Source organism: Papaver somniferum, chromosome 3 (assembly GCF_003573695.1).
Source record: "Papaver somniferum cultivar HN1 chromosome 3, ASM357369v1, whole genome shotgun sequence".
Lineage (NCBI taxonomy): Eukaryota > Viridiplantae > Streptophyta > Magnoliopsida > Ranunculales > Papaveraceae > Papaver > Papaver somniferum.
In genome coordinates this window covers 18,955,972-18,964,533 of record NC_039360.1, presented here as the reverse complement: position 1 = coordinate 18,964,533, position 8,562 = coordinate 18,955,972, and the positions used below count along the sequence as shown (strand labels likewise).

General features: G+C 37.2%; 1 long non-coding RNA gene across 1 annotated transcript; it reads right to left on the bottom strand.

Annotated features, from left to right (window-relative positions):
* Window positions 1-4,913: 4,913 nt before the first annotated feature.
* On the bottom strand, window positions 4,914-6,342 carry LOC113360990. Its single transcript, XR_003364904.1, has 3 exons — window positions 6,283-6,342; window positions 5,186-5,378; window positions 4,914-5,113 (listed from the first exon to the last, which is right to left on the bottom strand). It is a non-coding gene; the product is annotated as an uncharacterized LOC113360990 (long non-coding RNA).
* Between the last annotated feature and the right edge of the window lie 2,220 nt (window positions 6,343-8,562).

Sequence of the window (8,562 nt, the reverse complement as noted above, 5' to 3'; positions counted from 1 at the left end):
GAAGCAAAGGCACACCTAAATACTTATCAGCCAATCCTAAGTTTTTGATTTTAAGGACAACAAGTATTTGAGACTTAACTCTAGGTTCAGTTTTTGGACTAAAGACAATTCCCGACTTATCAAAGTTTATTACTTAACCAGAAAACTTACTGAACTTTTCAAGTATCAACTCTAGATTTTTAGCACCTTGAACAGAAGCCCTGGTAAATACAAGACAGTCATCAGCAAAGAATAAGTGACTCACAGCTGGGCTAGTTGTAGTTACCTTTATCCCCTGTATATTTTTATTTTTTTCAGCATCAATAAGCAATTTAGATAACACATCCATACAAATGATGAAAAGATATGGAGACAAGGGATCTCCCTGTATGAGACCCCTTGTAGGATAATAAACATCACCAGGTGCACCATTCAATAAAATGGAAGTTGACACAGTTGAAACACACTGTTCAATAAGCTTACACCAATGATCATGGAAACCTACTTATTACCGAGTTTCAATATTTCTCTCCCATATATATCGAAGTCACTCACTTGGGCTGAGGAATGTGAAATGTAACCCAACTAGGATGTGGTCTGACATTTTCGACAATGCGTCAAATGGACGAGTAAAAATTATTATGGGTGAAATGGACACCAAAAAAATAGCAAAGATGAAACTGAATTCATCTTGACTTAAACTTAAAAAAAATAGCAAGGATGAAACTGGATGCATCCTGATGTAAGTTAAAAATAAAAAAAAGTATTTAAAAATGGGTAGGATGAAACTGTTTACATCCTGGCTATTTTTACATTTTTGTCCATTTAAACAATATCAAAATCTAAATGTCCTTTTCACCCAGGAATTGTTGATTTTGGTATGTTTAACCAATTTTGTGTATTTTAAAAATATTTGGACAAATGATCCATTTCCGTATCATTATCTATAGATACATGCAGCAGACGTGTTTATGCGAACCGACCACCGGCTAACAGTGAAAGATCAGGCAACCGACAGTGAATGATTAGGTGACCGGCCACACAAACAAAAAAACAGCGAACGGTTAGGCACTTGGCGTGGTCCATGGAAATGCCCAACTTGGTGGTCCAATTCCATGCTCCTAACATACGCAACCCCCATCAGTCGTTGATCCAAATCGTATTGCCAGAAGCTCAAGTTAAGTTGTCAATTGATTGATCCTCGTATTAAAAGCTATATACAGTGTATAATTTATATACGTATTAGATTTCTTTTTGCAGAATTTAACTTTCTCAGTGTCTTGGCTGCTATCTGCAACCGTCAAGATTAAAATTAAAAATTGAGGCGATGGTCTTTTGTCATTTTCACGCTGTAATAACTGTCAACCGGATCGATTTCTGTTAGTTTTCATCCCTCCTAATTATAGTCAGGAATGATGACTCTCTGATTGCATACCCAATTTCGGAGAAAATGATCGATACACATTCAATTGAATTGAGTAAAAAATGAAAGAAAAAAGAACAAAAAAAAAAAAAATGTTGCAAGCAATTTATTTTTGCCCCATAGTGGAAGTATAGAAGGGACTTCCTTCACTCGTCCGGCAAATCCCAAATAATTAGGATTTTCTGGAAATTAGATGACAACTAGATCCATCTAAGTCTTTGTCAAAATAAGTGAACGAATCTAGTTAGTGTTCCTTTGTGGGACTAATTGGTGGCACACAGTAACAAGTAACAATAAAACGTGTTTTTGCTAGTAATAACATGCACATTTTCATGATAAACTTCAGAGTTCAGAGCTACGAGGACCCTAATGGGTCCAACATCTATCCAAGTTGAGTCTCGTGCGCAACATTTCACAAAGGTGGCATTATTAAGGTGTCCAATGGCACCCACTTCTATAGTTCATTTAATAAGGTATATAGCTTGTCGTGTTACGAAATGAAACTACATTCACTTATCACAAGTTTTTTCACTTGCGTGCTCATACAGAGTTCATTCATGTAACGAACATCTTAATGTGTATAAGTAGTGGTGAATGAATTCTTTATGCACAACGGAAGTTAAAATCTATGTCTGGTTTTCATTATATCATCCCCATCGGCAGAAACTTGTTAAACCTCTAAAAAGATTGAAAAGCAAAGTAACAAAGTAAAAAAATAAGTAAGACGTTGGAGTAAACTGATCGTCCCAACTACCTGTTCGGATTATTTGCTTGGTGTGGATGATCAACAACTTCATATGTATATATTTAATAGACCTCTTTATTAGTTGTCCTTTGCCAAATCATCCGTGGTTTTTGTGTACACACTACACACTAATGATGAAAAAGGAGAATTCGACTTTCCAATGGAAATCAAATAAAGACATACACAAAAATGGGTTCTCTTAACGGGAGATCAAAGTTTGTTTAATAAGGAAAAAATATGTGTATATATAAGAATTATTTTATTTCTTATACAGGGATTGCGAGAGGGTTTAATTTTTGTTTTTCTTTTGTTTTGCATATTTCACTCGGAAGCTCGGTGTTGCTAATCACTCCGACTCCAGCTAACTTGAATGATAAAAAAGAATCACAGGTTCAGTCGAACTTTTTTTTAGAATTCAGAGCTTGATTTGTATTTGTTGGTCGAACATAAGAAAAAAATAATGTAGCTTGGTCCTTTCTCACTTCAAATTGCATCCATGAAAAGCCTTCGCACGTGGCAAGGTCCTGTAATTTGCTCATGGTAATAACTACCAGCCTACCACTACTGCCGGGCAGTAATGCCTTTTTTCACCGTGGGGGTCTTACTACACAGTTTTGCTATTTTTCTCCCAATTTTTTTTTTGATCGGTAGAATAATTCACAGACATAAAGTCGAGGTGAGGGTGCCCTTTCAGCTGTACAATCCTTGTCTGAATGTACATGACTTTCAAATGATTGACCGGAATATCTGAGGTTGCATTGTGCGCTAATTAATTTACCGTTAGTAAAAATGATTATTTGTCTCAAAGGTTGCGTGTTGTTCATGCCATTTCCCTATATGACAAGCTGGTTAATTTGGTCCCTTTAGGATATTTTGCTGATTTTTTGGGTTTATTATAAAAGTGTAATACGTGCCGGCCCAGCACAGCCTGGCACACAAAATCACGTGCTTTACGTGCCATGTGCCGTGTTGGGATGTGTCAACGATTTAAACGTGTTGTGCCGTGCTGTTCTTTATTAGTTAAAAATTAGGCACAACACAGCTCACGGACATAACACGTAACGTGTATTTAATTGCTCGTGCTGCCTATTTGCGGATGTAAAATTTATGTCGGGAGTCCTGCGACAAGTTGTGAGAATTACCGTGTTTGGGGAACCCACTTCTCTAGTTCATTAATAAGGTGTATTTAATTAGTCGTGTCACTAAATGTTGACTAGATGAATACATACCGTTAGCACAAGTTTTCAACTTGCGTGCTCATACATACTTCATGAGACGAACATCTCAACTTGTATAAGTAGTTGAAAATCAGTTTGACGCAACAAATGTTATGTTCGTCTATTTACAGTCCAGCATTTTCATTCCCATCACATTTCTTAAACTTTCAAAGATTCCAAACCAGAGAGCAGTGGCGGAACTGGAAAATAAGGGTGGGATGGCTTGAAAACTAATTGGATTTGACGGGGGTGGCTTAAGCCTATGTTTTAGTTATTCCAAACTTAAAACTATGATGAAATTGTTAGTCTTTTTAGACCTTGGGCAGCCCAAGTCTATATGCAGTTCCGCCCCTGCCAGGGAGAAATAAAAGCGAAAATAAGGGTGAGATGTTGGAGTAAATTGATAATTTGGGCTCCTTATTCGGATGATTTAATTATATGATTTGCTCCTTGTTCGAAAGTTCCATACACAACAACCTGATGACTCTTGCTGATTGATCATCCGTTCATATCTATATTTTTAGTAGACTTATGTACCCGTTGTCTTGTGCTGAGTGCTGACCATATATGAATTTGATTTTTGTATGGAGGCCGAAAAGGCCGCTTGTTTATATTTGAGGGGAAAATCCCTTCAGTAATACCACTGACATCTTGTTTACTTTCGGCATTAAATGTAAATTTTTTCATTTACTTATTGTGTTTTTACCTTATAAATATTATATATTTTAAAATTCTTGAAATGAATGTTTCATGTACATGTATTTAAAATTTTAGTCCTTTGATGTTTCTCAACACCAAACAAGGTGTGTGTGAATCACAGTTGTTCTTGTACAACTTCAATTTTGTTCAGTGTCACAATCTTATTATATCATTTGGAGCTTGCACTGCATTTGTTGTTCAAGACGGAAGAGAAAGATCTAGGCAGCATGGTCCTTTCTCAACTCAAATTGCATCTAGGAAATGCATTTGCACATAGCAAGGACCGACGCTCCTGCAATTGACGCACTTTATCCTCAGTAATTAATTTGTATGTCTTAATTCAAGCTATTGATTTTGATTTGCTCATAATTAATGCTAACTAGCTGCTATTGGGAAGTGATGCATTTTTTGACAGGGAGATCCAGAACTGGGTTCGCTATTTCTCTCCATTTGTTTGAAAGGGTAAATACCCAACTTGGTGGTCCAAGTGCATGCTCATAACTTACGCAACCCCCATTACTCATTGAGTCATTGATCAAAAACTTATTGCAAGAAAGCCCCAGTTAAGTTGTCAATTAATTGAGCTTCATATTAAAAGCTATGTTCAGTGTATAATTTACATATTTACTAGTTGGTACGCCAGTGCGCTGCACGGGCCGTGATAATTTATAGAGAAAAAGTATGCTTTGGTGTTAGTGAACTTAGGGGTTCATGAAACAAAAAATTCAGTTACTTAAAAATAGTAATATTAAAAATAGTCAATGAAATTAAAAATATAGAATAAAGAAATTAAATTAATATAGAATAAAATCTATGTTTTTAGTATACGTGTATAATAACCTCTTTCAGATGATACAGAGAACCTGCAATAGAACGCTCCTTGGTGCTGATTCCCCTGAAATCTGTGACCACTATTTTAGTAGCGACAACTATAGTAGCATGTTTCAGCGGATATAATTAAGCTGTAGTACAATAGGGTGAATATTGCACTCCCTCGTACCCCGCACTAAATGTTGTGTTACCCTTGGAATCCACTACCACCATTTTCAACTGTAAGTGGACCAATTTAAATAAGTATAAGCAATTTATTATTGTGCTCAATATACTTGGCGACTTATTTACCTTGGCTCCGTCTCTTAATATACATACACCGTACAGCAAGTAAGATTTGCTGCCTCCAGAAGCTATAGCTGTAAGATGCATATATATCCTATATATTCGTAGCTTGCTCTTTTCGCGATGCATGTCTTTCCATTGTTTAGCTGCAAGCAGTTGCTATCATATTAGTCCAAATCGAACATCCATGTACTATAACCTGTAATATCAACAACAAAACAGGAAAAAACAATTAATATCGAACATGAGAAACCGCATTTACAGAGAAAAGGGAATATCCGAATATGGAGAGGAAAGGATACGGCCAAAAATAAAAAGTGAAAAAACGTTGTGCGCCTGTGATAGTGAGAATCAAATTAGACGACGAAATGAACCATTGGATGAACAGTGCACCACCATGATTATCATGAGTGTTTGTAGTATTGTCCGGTTGTGGTGGAAATAATAAATTAACATCACTTTAGAGTTCTAAACCTATGTTCAATTGAACATAGTATCTCCTATACACCCCGTTGTTCTTGTGAGAACTTACAAAGCATTCACCATTCATGGCCATCAATGAGAAACACACCTTAAGCCATGTTAGTCCATCTACCTGTCAATTGCACTTGTATAGGATCAGATGACAAGAAATAAGTGATTTGTTGCACTTGTTTCTACTGGAGTGTTTATATTTTTAAGTATTCAATATTAAAGCATCGATGGATCACATAAGTAATATTAGTCCATAGAAAACCTACCAACGAGAAACACACCTTATAAGCCACGAGAAAATTAACCAAATGATTCATTGCTTATCCCCATATGGTTGCTACTCAGTACATATAGATTCTTAAAATTTAAGTATTAGTTTTATCACGGTTTCACTGTTAATTTGGGTCAACAGAAAGGGTTTAACACTTCAAAGTTGCCGCTTGTAGTTTTGTCAGTAATATTGTTATATTATACCTGTTAACTAAATCTATTTGGATGATGCAAAATTCCAGACTCAACATAGAAACGTAAAGACGGAACAGAGAAACCTTCGTGATAAATAGAAATACCAGTGACAATAAAAACCGTGAAAAAGAAATAGATCAACGAAGATTAGGGTTACGGTTTACCAATTTGTTGATCATCTGCCTACATACTCATTACAGCCGCATCTGCAAGGTATACAAACAACGCCAATGGAAGAAAAAACAACGGAGCAATAATCAACCGAAAAACATAAAAATTACCTCGAAGTGAAGAAAGGATACTACCCCGAAAGAAACTTCACTTCGCTATCTGTGCAGCGCATCTCTTCACTAAGGAAGAACTGTGTATGTTTCCTGTAAGTTCAAGAAAAAAACCCAAAAACAAACTGGTGGAATTTTCCCTAACCGTTGTTGTAGTAGAAAAGGTTTTTATTTTTTAGGGATGATATACGGTGGATACCAAAATCACCTTTGTTTTGGCATAGTTCGGGCGCGGCCAAAATTTGGGCCAAAGGCTACCACGCGTTACCTGGCGACCTTGGACGGATAAGATTTGCATCTCAGATAGAAGGGTGGCCGTTGATTGTTGCAACCCTTCGTTTTGGCAGCCGTGAAGGAAAGGCCAGCATGGTTTAGGCACTGATGGTATTTTTCAATGATGTTGTCGCAAAAGATTCGTTGAGACTTGTGAAAGCAATAGATTTTAGACTTATAAAAATTTAAAAAACTAAGAGAACTTAATGCAAAATTGATTTCAAGATATTAAAAATAACCAAGACACTGATTCCACTATTACACATGAATGAATGATGGTAAATAACCCAAAACTCTAATTATCTTTTAAGTCCCTTATTTTCTTAACTCACAAATAATCAGGCAAATTCTCAAATATCAATTGTATTCCTTAAGCATAGATTATCAATTGACTAAACAAAGTATAACCTATCAGATTGAATCACAACTAATTAAGAAAATTATGCAAACAATTTAAAACTCTGCAAAAGCAGTGATTGAGTGAATTATAAATTAGTAAAAATAAAATAGTTACCAATTATTCATGCGTAAATAGATTCCTCATTGCCTTGGTTGTGGGAGAATTATCTCATTATCATGTTGGAAACACGCTCAAAATTTGATTTCATTGCTCAAAGATGGTTTACAAATGATGAAATGGGAGAAAAATTAATAAAACCGGGTTTGTGACACTTATGTTTGTTACAAACCAGCTGTTACATAGAACGATAAATGAAAACTGTCACTGTCACTGTAGCTATATGACCCATTGGTGTTTGTCGTTGTCACTGTTGATGAACGACTGTTCTCTTGCGTCTTATGTTCTTCATGCACCAGCATAAAAGAATTTTCCTGCAAGTGATCGTCCCGACTCTGTGATGCTCTGAACTTCTCCCAATTCTCTCCGTAACCCTTCTGCCTCTCCTAAGCACTCTATATATATTCCACAGGACTCAACAGGACCACCTTAATTCCACGAATCTTCACCATAACTCGTAGTTAAGACAAAATATTCTCGGGTTGTTTTATTTCCTTTCTTGCCTTCTCACGCTGTCAAACAGTCCTTACACAAACCATGCTCCCAGATCATTAAGGATGGGTCAAGACGTTCAACACACATGCAATCTTTCCATAACAGCATCAACACAAACCCGAGTATCTTCCAAACCCTGTTTCCGAGTATTTGCACGTTTCATTCCTTTTTTAACGAAACTAACAGCATTACCGACCCTGTTATATTGTTACATCTCAGTACCAAACAATTCCCGTGACAAATATCTCCAAAACTCTCGCCAACTTCACGACCAGAATATATGCAGGTGGAAGGTTTCTTTTTTTCCCGCCAAAATGAACTTCAAACGAGGAAGAAGAAGGTCATCCCTTAACCAACATCTTGGGTTCCAAATAACCAGCGGATGCTAATGACGAATATGGGCTACACATAGCCGTGGGTGATCCTTAGCCAAAACTAGGGTCCGTATAGAAAATGTCCTCAGTGGGTGCTCCGAGCAACTTTTCGAGCCGAATTTTCCAAAAATATTTATTTCCCCAAAATACCTACAAACACATAAAACACCACAATAAATACGAAATCAAGTACCAAAAATACAGAAAATTGAGGACAACTTAAACACAAAAATGTGTTTATCAGGAACGCCTTGGCGTTGAGACATGGTTGACGTCGTTTTCCATTGGCACGGTGGCGCGGCTGACATGGTTGGCATGCCTTGGCGCGGAAACGTGGCTGGCATGGTTTGTCATTGGCACGGTGGCGCGGCTGGCATGGTTTTCCTTGGCGCGGAGACGTGGCTGGCATGGTTTGCCATTGGCACGGTGGTGCGGCTGGCATGGTTGGCATGTCTTGGCGCGGAGACGTGTCTGGCATGGTTTTCCATTGGCACGGTGGCGCGC